The sequence below is a fragment of the Cuculus canorus genome, chromosome 1, assembly GCF_017976375.1.
Source record: "Cuculus canorus isolate bCucCan1 chromosome 1, bCucCan1.pri, whole genome shotgun sequence".
Classification (NCBI taxonomy): domain Eukaryota; kingdom Metazoa; phylum Chordata; class Aves; order Cuculiformes; family Cuculidae; genus Cuculus; species Cuculus canorus.
The window spans coordinates 103,869,578-103,885,543 of record NC_071401.1 but is presented as its reverse complement, the minus strand read 5'-3'; the positions used below and the strand labels follow the sequence as shown (position 1 = coordinate 103,885,543).

Genomic DNA, 15,966 nt, shown 5'->3' with positions numbered 1-15,966 from the left:
ATATCCTGCTCATGCATCCTTTGTAAAGGCAAAGGCTTAGGTGCCCCTCAGCCTCTTTGCACAAGGAGCACACTGGGAGCTTTCAGAAGACCAGGTCATGCCATTTTGGAATATGAGGAAGCTCAAGCTTCAGATGCATGCTGACCTCTCTATAGCTCAATCCAAGATGATCTTCTTGTAATTGGCAGGCAGTTATGGCATTTGTTGCTAACAAAACAGAACCTATACCAGTTACAGAGAAAAGGTTGTAATTGTTTAATGGAGAGATTCTCAACAAACACTTACCTTGTAACGTAATAAAAGTGCCTTTTAAAGACACCTTTGCAATACCAGTATTTAATAACAGCCTTCATACAAAAGCTGCTTGCAGATGCCTACATACTGTTTCAATTAAGATACAAACATACATAAAACTATTTAAGCAGAAAATACATTGTATTTTTGAGCAGCTCGTAATTTAAGATCATAAACTCAGAGTGACTTAAAACTTGTCACTGGTCTGAATTCAAATACATGTTAATAAAGTTGACTGTCTCGTGCTATTGTTCATCTCGTGCTATTATTCATCTGATGCAGACCACCCTTGAACTTCATACCCTTGCCATGATTCTGCACCAAAAACCTAGAAACCAAAAAGCCAGAGGATCTAAAAGGCAAAGTGGTTTCAGGACCAGGTATAGGCCAAAACAAAACCAAAATATTGTCAAGGGACGCTTGCATTAATTTTCTGTCCATTTCGTTTATTCAGTGGATGAACACAAGACTTCATTTTCCAGAGAGATGCACTCTGAACACAAATATATTCTTTGGTAAACCTCAAGATAAGTGAAGGGGCTTTCAACAACTCAGGCCAGAAAAGTATAATCTTTTATGCTTTGGACCTTGAAAGCTCTCTTTAGAAATGATCTTCTTTTCAAAGCCTCAGATCAATGTCATTAGTGGTTAATAACAACTATGAGCACTTGTGAGTCTTCATTCTTACATACAGAGAGTGAATGTATCTTTAAGAGCAGGGTGGGAAGGCAATCCCATAAAAATGCATAACATAATCACCACTTATACTCAGGGGATGTAATAGTCATATTTCAAAAAAAAAAACCAAGTAAAAACCCAGTACCACTACATCCATCACATTAAGGATAGTTGCAGGTAGGTAAGTATCCTACCAACACCCAGCGCGTAGTCAAAAACACTGTCATTCTGATCTTTCCCTAGCTGCACGGAGTGGCTCTGGGGTTTAGCCAGCTTTAGCCTTCCCAGTTGGAGGTGGTGGGTGCTGGAGGCTGCTGGGGGCTGCCTGTCTGCTGACTCCTGGATGCTGAGCCGGCTCCATAACCTCAATCAGATAAAACCAAGCTTTTCAAATATAGACCGGAGGAGCACAACTGTTTAACTGAGTTAGGTATAGCATGCAACATGTAAGGAAGACTAATACCTTTGAGGACGAGAAAATTACGGCTCATTATGCTAAGTAATGCCTTATATCAGCATGTAAATAACTTTTCTTTGTAAGCAATCACCAAAGCATTCTCAACAGAAAATTAATATATCTGATTTGTTTATGCATTGCTCTAATTTAGGGCAGAAAGATTTTAAAATGAATCTAGATATGAAAGCGCATCACTAAAATTTTTCTGAGTTACGTGTTAGGATGCATATATATTCATACTTACACAGACATTTGCACATACACAATTATGTGCTCTGTCTCTGCATAGGCTGAATCAGATAAAATGTTAAATACATGGTCCTGTGCTATATGTTACAAGAGAGTTCACTCATCTCTGACAGCCATAGTTTCGGTTGGAAATTAAAAGTTAATTTTGTTTTTTGTCCTTTTGTCTTTTTCCTTATCAGCAGTGCCTCTGAGGCATGCTAAAGTATTCTGAAAGTGACCTTCAGTTTACTCATATCATCCTGACACAAGTGATTTAGCCTCCATACTTGTAGGAGTAAACATAAGAAACACCCACTGACTGACAAATATTTCATCAGAATTCAGCCACACATTCGCTCCCAGGCTTAGAGGGGAGGGTATGTTAGATGATGACCTCATTTAGTAAGGAATCATCATTTAAGTTCATCACCATTATATGTACACTACTATGACCTTTTGCACTCTTAGCCTGTATCTTCTTGTCTTCCTTTAAAGGCTGCTGCCTTTTGTTGCCTATGCAGCTGCCATGCACCGATGATGTAGTGCTACGATTTCAAAGATGGACACAGATCTTTAACCAAACCTGATTAGGAGAAGAATTTTCCCATTTCTCAAAACAACTCCCTGAGCAAACAGGCAAGCAAAATTTTCATGCTTGAACACATAGAATTTAGACAAACAACACAGGAAACATCACAGCCCCACAAACACCACACCGCAAAGAACGTGCTGATGCACACCATGCACCCAGCTCTGCTGGGGCTTGTGTTTTCCAGGACAGTAGTGGTACCACTGCTTGCAACCGTCAAAAAAACCCTGGTGGGGTGATCTGGGCACTCGCCATTGTTTTCATGTGTAAGTCCTTTGCTGGTCTGAAACTTGAAAGGCAGTTAAAACAATTTTTAATATGTTAATTAATTGCAGATTTCAGGGTCTGTACAGTGAGGCAATCATAGAATCATAGAATGGTTTAGATTTGGAGGTTCCTAGTTCTGCCATGAAAAGAAACACCTTCCATCAGGTTGCTCAAACCATCATCCAGTCTGGCCCTAAACACCTCCAGGGATGAGGCATCCACAACTTCTCTGGGCAACCTGTTTAAGTGTCTCATCACCCTCACAGCAAAATATTTCTTCCTGATATCTAATCTAAATCTACCCTCTTTCAGCTTAAAACCATTAGCCCTCATCCTGTCATTGCACTCCCTGATAAAGAGACTCTCCCCAGCCTTCCTGTACACCCTCTTTAAATACCGGAAGGCTGCTATAAGGTCTCCCCAGAACCTTCTCTTCTCTAGGCTAAACAACATCAACTCTCAGCCTGTCCTTCTATGGGAGGTGCACCAGCCCTCTGATCATTTTTGTGGCCCTCCTCTGGACTCACACTAACAGATCCATGTCCTTCCTGTGCTGAGAACTCCAGAATGGATGTGGTGTCTCTTAATAGATACAATACAAATGTGAAAAGCAACAGATGAAGAAAATTGATGGAGATAAGGGCTTTAGTCATTGACTAGGGAAGAAAAATCTTAACAAAGGAAACAAAGATCTGAAATGTAGCAATAAACTGAGTCAAACAGGCTCTTAAAGATAGGATAACTTTTTCTAAAAGAGTTTAATAACTGGAGCATCAGAGAGTATATTCTAGGTTTTACAAGACAGATGTCACTGGATTATTAAGAAAGGTGAATTCGACAATACCATATCACCTAGACCTGGGCTGGAAAACCATGTTAAAAACTGAAAGGCTATTGTAGGAGACACAGCAAAGGCCATTAGGGTGCAGATAGAGAAGGAAGAACAGATGCACTGGAGAGGCTTTATGAAAGCTTCAGCAAAAAATAAAGTATATATAAAAAGTAATTTAAAAGATTACCTCAGAGCTACCACATGCAAGAGCAGGTCAAGACAGCTTTCAAAAAGCAACCAAATGAAAATTCCATACGTGCAGTCTTGGGCAGAGTACTGCTGCAGCATTCATCTGGATGGCACCAGAATGACTGGATTTTCAAAAGGACTTTATCATGCCCACAAGAGAATGGGCAACAGCTAATTCTTTCATTCAGTTTGGCAATTTAGTATGCTATTTACAGCTGCCCATGACATTTCAGTGTTGTGCCATATTTCCACGTTACCTTCCCTGCTGACTTCACAGAAGATGAGGAACTAAACCAGCTGGAAGTGCCTGTTTTCTCCTAGGAATTGTTCCCTAGATGATTCCTGGAACATGGAGTCAAAGCAAGAAGTTTACAGATTCCACCCACTGTTTAAGTCTAATTCCTCTTTGCTAAGACTGCCTCCCATCTTCTGGTAAATGCTTTGACAGAGGGTGCAGAGTTTATGTGTCTTTCAAAAATACCTTGCCATGTAGCACCTTTCTATCACATACAATGGAAAAGAAAAATCCCCCTAAGTTCATGTGAACCTCTCCTTCTGACTCACGGTTATGCACTCCCAAGCCTTTGCATGCTGTTTTAAATCTTGAAAAGCAATTTTTATTTTCAAATCAGATTCATGTTTTGACTCAACACTAACAAAAAAAAAAAAAGGTCACCGAAACATGACGTGGCTACTCAACTTTTTAAAGGAGTTTCTCATTGAATTTAGGGGGAAAAAAATGTTAGGGTCAGGGATTGGCCTTTAAAAAAAAAAATTAGAAATCCTCCGAACAGCAGGTAGCTATTGATCACCAGTTCCAACAAAAATGATATAAGAAGAATCATATGACTTCAATTTACACTTGGTTTAGCACATTTTGAATAAAGATCTACCATACAAGGAAGAAATTTTCACTGCAAAATGCAATGACAATTTTAGCAACAATATTACATATAGGTGTTTTTTTCCTTATTATCAAGGAAAAAAAGACGAGCTTGTGAAAAACATATTTTCAGAAGATTGTACCTACCAGAGCCACCTAACATGGCAAGAACAGGATTCAAGACCTGGCCATGTATATATAGCAATAAGAAACATGAGGTAACTTCATGAACTTGCAGATGCCACTTCAATGAGATTATACAACGGCCTAAGGTATTTGAAGGACACAAGGCTAAATAAGCTGATCCCTAAAAAAAACCCTTAATTTCAGTTGCAAAGCTTCCTTTACTATTTTAACATGAATATTTAGAAAGAAACAAAAAGTCCTACTGACAAAAAAAAAAAAAGGCATGCCAATTCAGACAGCTTAAGTATATACTTTAATCCTTCTGCAAGCGTTTCAGGCCCATCAGTTTATCAGGAAGTGAGGAAGATCTCAGCCTATGAAGGTACTTTCCTGAATCAGGGCACAGAACATGCATACAAACTTTGCGTTTTGATACACGGCTCCTCCAGAGCAGGAGCTTCCAGGAATATCTCTGTCCTTCCATGTGCACTCCTCATCAACACAGAAAAGGTCTTCCACAGTAGGAGGACCTTGGAGGAAAAGAAATTTTGGAGTTTGGGGACGTTTTTTTTGTCTGTTTTTAAAATGGAAACCTCATCTAAAGTTGTATTTGAACCAGAATCCGTTTTCTACGAATCCAGTCAGGGATCAAAAACATAGCCTGTAACTAATCTATGTAATTTCACTTGTAGCTTTAGTTTTGAAAATTACATTCCTATAACAAATAATTGTTTGCAGAAATTATTTAGCAAATCATGCTTTGTAGCACATAAATCAAACAGAAGTGGCAGTAAACTAATGAAGGACTAAAAGCCAACAAATTAGTAACAAAGCTCTGTTCAATGGCTTCTCTCCAACACACCAAGGTGCTACACTTGAATAATGGTGATACTGCCCCTCCTTCTTGGTTTTTTTCCCTTTTAAGAGAGGGGTTTGCTTGATATATCATCATCTCACTAGTAAAATCTTCTGTAATTGTATATTATATACACTTTATGTATAAAAATACATAAAATATAAGCACATACACAGACTCTATTTACACCTCCATTTTGAAGACATCACCTACAAATTCTTATTTTGTGAACACTTCAATTTCTGAATGTTTTCTTATCCCTTTCTATGACATCTGCCACTCTCCTGCAAGGAGAGTGCTCTGTAAAGGGCCAATACAATAGCAAGTAGTTTGGAATATTTTGACAGATATCTAACAATCAAATCCAAATGAATCGCATTAAAAAAAGTTATATCAACTCCCACAGAAATTACTTTAACAAATTTAGATTCAAATGTGAAAGAGCAGAACAAATTATATTTAAGAGCTCATCTAATACATTAAAGAAATCAGCTATCCTTATTGAACAATTATATTTAACAGCTCATACAATAGATTAAAAATTCCAGCTATCCTTATTAATGCTTTTATTCCATCTAACCAGCTTTTCCTCTTCCTTCCATATTTCTTCACCTTGCTTTACCTACTGTATCTCTGCTTCTTTTCCCCCATGCTGATCTGTCCTACATACTTGCATACTTTATATATTTCCCTTCTTAAAAGCCTTCTCTATTTTTGGTCTGTCTTCCTCGACTTCATCTTGTCTCTCACAAGTTGGGCTACACTGCATGGGATGATCTTCAGATTCCTACTCCTCTCCCAGCCACGTGGTACCACAGGGCAGGTGGTCTCTGTAGGGTGCCCTGGCCATGCTCCTCTCAGCATACCAGGCTGGATTTTGCATCAGGAGCACCACCTATATACACTGGTTTCCTTCAGCACATGGACAAGGGAGGAGCCTTTCTACTTGACCAGAACAAGCAGAAGGGCACCATAAGGGACGATGCTGTGGGCTACTCCAGCCCTGCAGACACCAGAGTTGAGTCTCAGGCTCCAGTTGCGAGACTTAATGTTCTAGTCCTTGCTCTGTCCTAACTCTGGTTTCATTTTGTCTTCACAGAGGTGGTGGTGTGTGCCTCACTGATCATCCTACAAAGAAGCACAGGCCCTAGCAACAGCTTTAAGCTACAAGCCCTCTGTTATTACAGCTTTAAGCTACAAGCCCTCTGTTACTACGTGATCCTGCAGGGACACAGGGAGCATCCTTCCTTGGCTCCTTGGACAGGAACTCATCTCTCCTATAGCCTGGCACATATCTCATACGTGAGGATTTTAGCAACTTGTTAGTGGGGCATGCTTAGAAAGGAGGCTGGCATGGTCATGTCCATATCTGAGCTCTGGAATCACAACCACCACCAGCATTAAGGCACTGTATCTGCTTTGCAGGGATACAGAGACACCAAAGCTGGCATTTGCCTACCTTGTGGAGCCTTGCTAGTTTGCAAAAGGTTGCTTGGAACCGGGCAGAGGTGGTAAACCCCTCTGCCTCAGCTCCAGAATTAAGTATCCTGTTTCTTATATCCTGCCCTTCCAGTAAAAGCTCTTGTACACGTGTGAATGCAAAGCACAATGCTATCCGCCACACTGGCTTTGCAGGCAACAGCCTCAAGTGGCAGTTTAGAGAAACATATGCACAAACTTGAGTGCACTAAGCCAGAGGACTGTTCTCATGATCAGCCTTGGTGAAAGCCCTGCTAGTTTGTCTATTTATGGTATGCCCAAGTAACCTATCACCATGGTAGCTAAGCAGAGAGGAGAAAATGCTGCAGACCAGAGCAGATCAGGCAGCAGCACTTGTAAGACATAACCACAAGACTGTATGTCACATCCTCTCCTCTGGCTGCTGCCATGACCCACTTATAGCTTCTACCTGAAAGCTGTGCAATATGGTAAAGTTTTATTGACATACACAAACTACGGTTTTCAAAGATCTTACACTGGCAATAACAGAAAATGAGAACATAAAAGCAGTCCAGAAAATTGTAAAAAATATTTAAACTAAAACAGAGAAACAAATCACATTGAAATTAACATTGTAAAATACACTGCAGTGACCCAATCTAAGATTGGCTGCTCACAGAGTGCCTCAAGCAACTTCAAAGGGGAAAAAATTACACATTTAAAGTATATACAGAATCGGCTCATGGTTTGTCATCAGCACAGAAAACTGAAGAGAGGAAAACACAGGATGGATGTCAGCAGAGGTCAGTTTGTCCCTGGCAGGTATAGGTCACCACTGGGTTTTCTGACCTGGGGCTGTGGCTCTCAGCCTTCTCATTCCTTCCTGTGTCTTATTAAGCCTGGTAAATCTACTCCAACCCCCTCCAGCAAGCGTGCTTCCCTCACCCAACTGGCTTCCAGCACTGTATTTTAAAGCAAGCAGGACTGCGGAAGGTATAGCCTTATAAGGGGGTGGTTGTGCTGCTGTCACAGCCTTGCTACTTTAATCTAGATGCATTGGTTTTAGCGTTTTAAATCAGGTCAACAAATCTCCCAACTATCCACGCTTAGTGCATGTTATATCATATTTCAGGGCAGCCTCAGAGTAAGACAGGTGGGCTGCTTTTAGACAAAGTTTAGCTGAACGTTGCATTCCAGAGGCTCACCTGGTGTGCTCCAACTGCTTAGCAGAAGTTCAGTCTGCTGAGAAAGATACAGCACATGGAGCCTGAGGTGACAATGATCTTGGGCTGTTACTATAGCCGGCAGTCCTCCAGTTTCCTAAGCAGATCCGTCAGAACGGCCCTCTCCACCCTAAGTAGCTACGGGCCTTCAGACACGAACAGGAGATATCCTAACCCCGATCAACCCCTGTTTCTGTCTCTCTTTACTAGGAAAAGAGATTAACTGATGGGATAATCAGACATTGTTTACTCTTCTATAGCTCATGCAGAAAAAGATTAAGGCCAAGATTTTAGTAAGTGGGAACCTAAAGTTAGTAAGCCCATACTGAAGCACTTAAATAAATGTCCTGATTCTTTTTTTTTTAAATCACTGACCTCCCCACGGCTCCCAGAGGCTTCACTGTTACTCTGTGAATGCACACCCTCTGATAATCCGACCTTTATGTCTTCAGCCAAGATTAAAAGTGTTAGTGGAGTAAGAAAATTATCCTAAGGAAGAATTACAAGTTCAGAAAGAGTTAAGAATAGACAAAGGCACTCCTATAATACCAACAGAGTCAGAACTCCAAGGAAAGTAAAAGAGCAAGAAGGAACAGTGAAATATTAAATGCAGATGCTTCTTCTATTTGCAGTTTAATAATTCAAGACCTATATTTATTTATTCATACTAATTGACCGATGAAGTTATGCTGTGGAATAGCTGAAGAGAAACTAATTGCTGTCTCATTTTATTTTAATAGTATATTAAAACGCATCCTAGACTGGAGACCTCTTCTCAATTTGTGCTGATGTTATCTGCCCTGAGACACTGGCAACTGCCCAGGGACTTGCCCACACTGATATTTAGGACTAACCTTAGGAGTCAGATTAGGTGACTGTGCCTTTGGCTATAATGGATCACAAATGTGAAGCTTACTTTGAGATCAATCTTTCCTCCTTTCCATTTTTTTTTCCTCACTTAGGTTCTGTTATCATTTGCTCAGCCTGTGCAAAGGGGCTTTAAAGTGGATGTTAATGAATTTTGCAAAACCCACATAGGACCCTTTAATACCATTGAAGTAATAGGGCCTTAACAGCAGTGAATCCTGAAGCACACTATCTAAATACAGGCATTCCCAAGCACTTCTACAGTCTCGTAATTAATGCTCCCACAAGCGAAATGAGACAAAAAAGGTGCAATACGCATTCTGCCGTGGAGTTCTCTAACAGTTCATGATTCTTCAGCTTTTTCTCTACACAGTCTTCATGCTCTCCTGATAACTAAATTGATGTTACTCTCCTCCATGTGGAGACCCTGTTTTCCTCTCGCTCTCAGGCCTTGGGTCTGGGACACTACAACGCACTCTCCCTCTCTCCCACCCCAGTCCAATTCCCGCACACCTCTAGCCTCTTTCATTAGCAAGAAGGCTGCTACTATGGCTAACAATGGAGACTGCATGCACCATGGTTGGACTCGATGATCCAGTGGGTCCTTTCCACCCTAGTGATTCTATGATTCTATGGCTCTTCTGCTCAGCTGCCCATCCCACAGGCATCACCTCTGCCGCTGGGGCATGAGGGGGAGGCAGGGCACCAGACAGAAGGGCAGAGGCATGGGCACTGCACAGTGGACCTCAGCAGAGAAGCAACCAAGACAAACCAAAAATTTGTCAGTGTTCCAATATCTCGTCTCACGTACATTTGAAGGCTTAGTGTTATGGATACACCATCCAAAGTGTTAGAGAAGATCCATCTCCTCCTCATCAGAACAGTAAACACAGGATCCTGGGGACGGGATCTCAGCAGCAGCATGTGGAACGTCCCCACACATTCAAAGCCCAGTGTATAGGGGCTATCCTACAGCAAGACAGCAAGCCACTGAACTGTAGCCCTGGCAACTGACATCCCTTTGCATAGATACAAATAAGCTCAGAAGGTGAAAGGCAAAAGAAAAGCAGATCCTTTGAGTGCAGATGCTTTCATCTTCGAGTTTGCTGAGGACAGACGTAAAGGCAGCTTATGATCCAAGTTGTGCACATTCCTCCTTTGAAGCTCTACCTTTCTCCCAGACCAAACTTTGCCATTTAGCACTCTCATTACCTCGTAAGGTGTGCTCCTCCCTTCAGTATTTAGTTCCTCTGTGGAGTGGCACAGTTTCCCTCCCTTCCCAGGAATCTTAATTAACTTTTTTTCGGTGTGTTTGTTTCCCACTTAACACCCCTTCAGACATACCAATACCTTCAGTTAGATTTGTTTCAATGCTTTCAAAGCTATCTTTAACTGCATACTTGTTTCATACAGGTCACCAGCTGAATTTCATACAAAGCGTAGCGCATATCAGAATTTAAGCATTCATATATCTCACAACATCACACGCAGATCTACACCTGTACTGTTATTTTTGACAGAGATGGCACTGGCTGCTTTGAACTATGTTGATTATATACTTACAAAAATCTAGCAATGACTTTCATCCCTCTATATGAATTTGCATGACGCCAAATCTTCCTATCACCTTTCCGTCTCTGATACTTCACCAGCTGGGCCAAAAAAGGTTCCTTGGTTCTTCATCATTGTTTGATTTCAATGAAGCCAACTGATTCACATCAATTAAAAAGATCGCTTCAGTAGAACTGCGTCTCATAACTTAGAGACGTGAGGACCTCTTTCTGTTCGAGGTCTAGACAGGCCTTGGGGGAGGATGGATGTACAAGGTCCATCGCTCTGAGTTTGAGATTGTTTGCTCAGCAGCAGCTCAGAAAGCAGGCAAGGCAAGTGCAGGACAGCCTGTACTCCTTCATATAAACTTGCTTTTACACATGTCTTATTGCACTTTTGGTTTTATGCACGTCTTCTTACTTTTTTCTTTGACCTCAGGTAATCTTAGCGATCTTCCCCCAGCCAGGACTTGCTCTGACAGGAGAGGAGAGTTACCACCCTTGCCTCTGGGGCCCGTGATATCACTCTTCTGATATCAACAATGGGATGAAGAGTCTGGAAACTTGTCCAGGAAGCAAATAAATAACCTAAGATACCCCATACCTGCTAGAATTCTTAGCAACAGCTCTTCCCCAGGACTCCAAAAGACTGCTGAGTGGGGCTGAGGTCCAGATCTGTGCCCTCTCCCTGGGTTGTCCCCAGTCCTCCCACACCACACTGGACAAATGAGGCCTCAACTCCCAAGTCCCTGTAAAATCAGCCAACAAAAAAGAAGTAATTAGGGATATATTCACTCACAGAAAGCAGATTACAAATTATCCACATTCAGCACTTGGAAATAAGATTATTTGTGACATAACAGATTGCCACCATTGTAATCCAGAGCCTGTAAACACTTGTTAGTTGTCCACAGGCAAATGTAAATCTGTGACACTGTAGCTGATTTTAGGCAAAGGTGATCAAGAATTATCAGATGTTAACATCTGAAATATTTTCTGTGCCATTAACATTCTTTCATGAATGTTTTGCCAGCTAACCTTAATCCGAATACTGCCTGCATCTTCACTGGCACTAGAACTGTATCTTTGGGGAACCCTTTTATAAACAAAAATTAGGCGCTAAAATAGTTAGTGGAATTTTACGGGGAAAAATTAATTCTAAAAATATATTAACCATTATTGATGTCATATATTATTATATTATTAGTATATATTATATAAAAATAACTATTAAATATTATTAAATAATAATAAAAACTTGGCCTTTGTTCAAAAAAACTGTTGACTGTATTGTTATTTTTTAAAAATAATCAAACATTTTATAACACAGTGACATTATACATCTTAAGACAGTTTTTCCAGCACCTCATTCACAAATCAGGAAATTTCAAGGGCCAAATGATTCCAGGGTGGCATCTCCGGAGTATGAGAAAAGATTGTAAAATCGCTCATCAATAGCAAATCTTTACAGAGCACCTAAGTTTTCAAGTCGTCATGTGAAGTTCAATGTGAAGCCAGAAGTCCCTGAAGGTGAAGTCTGGATGCACTGACACTGTGCCACCACGATCTAAGCAACAGTTACACCATGGCAGTTTTGGATTGGCAGCTGTGCAAATATAGACATTTTCCCTTAAAGAATACCAGTGAGAGCCAAGGCAACAAAGGATTCTGCAAGGCAATGTGACAAAAACATGAAAGGGATAAGCATATTTGTTCAGTAAAACAGATTTTACTAGTTTGTGAAAATAATGAGGTATGAATCAAAAGCTGCTTAACCAAGGATTTGGTACTCATTATGAAAACAGCACAGCAACAATTCCGTTGAATGTATTTTCCAGCAACCACTCCATGCTCTCACCCGCGCACTGCCCATCTCTTGAGAGAGAAGATTCCAACAAGCTGATAAATAAACAGCCGGTTCCTGCTTGTTTTATAGAGCCATGTTTGGGTCCACTGCTGTAAATCTGAGAATGGTAGTGCTTGCTTACATTTTCATTATTTAGGCTTTGTGGAAAATTTTCCGTGACACTCAGAGGATAGGAACATGAGAATCACGTGTTAAGTCATGATTTAATCACAGTGAAAAACACACACTACGTCTGCATTTATCATGCAAAAACGTCTCCTGCAAAATCCCTACAGGCTGGATGAATTCCACCAGTGTCAGAAGTTCTGACACAAAGTTATCTCCAAAAATGGTTTGAGCAGAGTTATAGGCAGGAGGGTCATGGACAAAAAAGAATAAAGGACATATTCTGCTGTAACAAGTGCCACCTATTGAGACAATACAATACACTTACCCTCTTAACAGAAATTTCTCATTTACTCGCTTAATACCAGTTTTAATAGGTTTGTAATCCTGAAGAAGCTAAGTAACCCATTCTAGAGACTGTTAAAGCAATTACATTGTTTGCAAGATTTATATATACATCAGTGAATGCTTTGGGTCTCATATGAACATTGACTCAAGAATAGTCCAAAATTGATAAATGCGTATTTCTTATTCTTTTTCAGAGCATGCAACGCAATTGATTCCACCTGGAAGCATCTCAGCAAGGAATAGATTTTTCAGCTACCTGAAGGCTTTCCTAACCCCAAGCCCATTCTTTCTTGGCCTCATCCCTGGCATAGCAGATGCCAGGACCCTCACAGGACTGGTGCATTGTCAGAGGGGTGCCGTGACACATCACCGCTCCGCTCTGCGGTGGTGGCCTGGTCACCGTATCTGTGCAGCTGAACCAGGACAGGACCTTTCTGCTGCTGCCCAAGGATTCCCCTCTGCTGGGAGGTTTCTTCCAGGGCTAGGTTGGCTGGCAGCAGCAGGAAACAGTACCAACGTGCTGTGAAATCAGGGCCATAATATGTTAATGTGAAGACTTTTTCCAAGTAATCTTTACCATCTGTTGTCTCACATTGATGTTGGTATTAATAATTTATAGACCTTCTCTTAAGGCTGAGGAGGAAGCAGAATGCTAAGCTCTAACACAGAGACAGCATCAGCTATTTTTTTTTATTTTAATGAGATTGATGTTGCTCTATATGATATCCTCACACAGGGAATATATTGTGCTATTCAGCTTTCCATTGCTGATGCTTTTCTAAGTCTTCTACTGAAAATAGCAGTGACAAAGTATTTATTTTAGTCCAGTTTCACTGTTGCTTCTTTCCTTCTAAAATAAGGCATACAGCCTATCTGGTACATCAGCAAAGTGCATCTAAAGGTCAGAGGCAAGGCATAAGCTAACAATATAAGTCATGTTATAGGATGCAGTTACTGCCAGGCAAGAACAGACAGTGTTCCTTCTTCTGCTAGCCGAGGGACTGCTAGGCTGAGGGAGCATAGCTGTGCTACCAGTTTGAGCCAGCAGAATCTCCTTGCTATATTTAACCTTGATTTCCTCAGAGACCAAATATGCAAATCACAAAATGTGATGCACGGCAAACACTGCTTTTATGAGAGAGCTCTAAGTTATAGTCCCAAACAATCAAATCAGCCTTTCCTACTCACACGGCTTCCCTTTAATCCCTTATTAACGGGATTAATAGCAGACTTACGGTTCATACCATTTTACTCCCCTTTTACACAAGCCAATCTAGCCGCTTTCACAGAGGGACAGGTGGATTAATAGTCTTAGTCAAAAACTATGGTGATAATGCAGAAAATCAGCCAAAGGGAGGGATTCCAGGGTGAAAATGGACAGCTGGAAGATTGCTATCAAAGCCATGCAGTGACTTCACCCACAGACAGAAAAGTGCAATGTGTGGGAGACCCTTCTGCTTCTTGAATCGAAAAGCAAAACAACCCCCTTGAAAGATAAACACGTACAGTAAAGGAGCCTCTCTAATAATAAATGCTTACCGGAGGATAAACAAGTAAAGGAATAAAGAACCTGTGAAGCTCAGAAATGTGGAGGCATTTGATGAAACCTAACTCCACTGAGAAAGGCAAGGCTCTGAGAGACTGTTATACAATCTTTGATTTCTTTTAATAACAGTTGAAGGTCAGATGCCAACAGCTCTTCCTGGAAATCCTAAAAAGACTGGGTGGCTCCCCAAGTTAGAAAGGAACTGCCACCCCGTATATTGTGCAAGGTATGGCTTATTGACTAACATATATTATATTACCTCCGACAGCTGACTCAGACCCAGTTGTTACAAAAGGCTTTCAGGCTCGGGCGAGCAGCGCCGAGCGGCCCCGGGCAAAGAGGCTCGGGGCGGCAGGACCCCGGCAGGACCCCGGCAGGGATGGGAAGGTCGAGGGGGTCAAGCTGATTACCTCCGCCAGCCCCCCCCCGCCCCGGGCAGGGCTCAGCTGGGTTACCCGGGTTCACACCGAGCTATTGACATTCAGCTGCTTTGCTTACTCATTACCGGATCAGCGGGGGACCGTCTGGGTCTACCGAGTTAACCCTTCCCGTGCCCGCAGGATTAGGGGAGTTTTAAAGGAATAGGAGCTCCTCGCAGGCAGGTGAGAGTTGGCTCTGGGAAAAAAAAAAAAAAAGAAAAAAAAAAAGCAGGAGAAGTGACACCCGCAGACGATTTTCACAGAGTCAATTACTGACTCGTTTCGTACTTCTGTGTTAGGGTAAGAGGTGCGGAGTGCACGCGGGAAGGGAAAGGAAATATCTCCCCGCGATCCGACCCGGGTGTCACTCCAAGAGCCATGGAGCTGGTGTAGGGGCTGGAGAACAAGTGTAGAGGAGCGGCTGAAGGGGCTGGGAGTGTTCAGCCTGGAGAAGAGAAGGCTGAGGGAGACCTTATTGCTCTCTACAACTACCTGAAAGGAGGTTGTGGAGAGGAGGGAGCTGGCCTCTTCTCCCAATTGACAGGGGACAGGACAAGGGGGAACAGCCTCAAGCTCTGCCAGGGGAGGTTCAGGCTGGACATCAGGAAAAAAAATTCACAGTAAAGGTCATCGGGCACTGGCAGAGGCTGTCCAGGGAGATGGTGGAGTCCCCATCCCTGGAAGGTATCTAAAAGGTGGGTAGATGAGATGCTCAGGGGCATGGTTTAGTGGCAGGTAGGAATGGTTGGACTGGATGATCCAAGAGGTTTTTTCCAACCTGCTGATTCTAGGATTCTGTGATTCAAGTAAGAATCCTAAGTGCTCCTGCTCTCTTTCACTCTCAGTTTTGAAAACATTTGTGGAATTACTGCAAATCTTGTAATGGCATTTTTCTTTCTTAATGATACCTGAAGGTATTTGGAAAATTGTAGATGTGGCACTTAGGGATATGGCAGCATTGTGTTTGCGGTTGGACTTGATGATCTTAAAGGTCTTTTCCAACCTAAATGATTCTGTGATTCTATGGTTCAGACTTTCATTACATGAAAACCTCAGGGCGTTTTTAGGGTAACTTCCAGTGCTCATGGCTTCATCTTTTAGGGTCTGTAATCCAGATGAAATTTGAAAAAGATTCCAAAACCAGAGGATTACTGTTGGCACCCTGTGGTCCTGTTAAGGCACTACTGTGATTTCCTGGTAAT

The 15,966-nt window shown here is 41.8% G+C and overlaps 1 protein-coding gene across 7 annotated transcripts in view; it reads right to left on the bottom strand.

Moving 5' to 3' along the window:
- The window catches only part of NRIP1 (nuclear receptor interacting protein 1), a 144,443-nt gene extending 129,664 nt beyond the window's left edge, over positions 1-14,779 (bottom strand). For 4 of the 7 annotated variants that reach the window (XM_054067304.1, XM_054067357.1, XM_054067331.1 and 1 more), the window contains exons 1-3: positions 14,339-14,457; positions 11,845-12,147; positions 11,084-11,228 (exon numbers count right to left, since the gene is read on the bottom strand). The gene's annotated coding sequence lies outside the window, so the exon portion shown is untranslated. Of the gene's footprint in view, positions 1-11,083; positions 11,229-11,844; positions 12,148-14,338; positions 14,458-14,604 lie in introns of those variants that run through there. The other 3 variants (XM_054067314.1, XM_054067322.1, XM_054067348.1) reach the window with 3 other exon arrangements.
- Between the last annotated feature and the right edge of the window lie 1,187 nt (positions 14,780-15,966).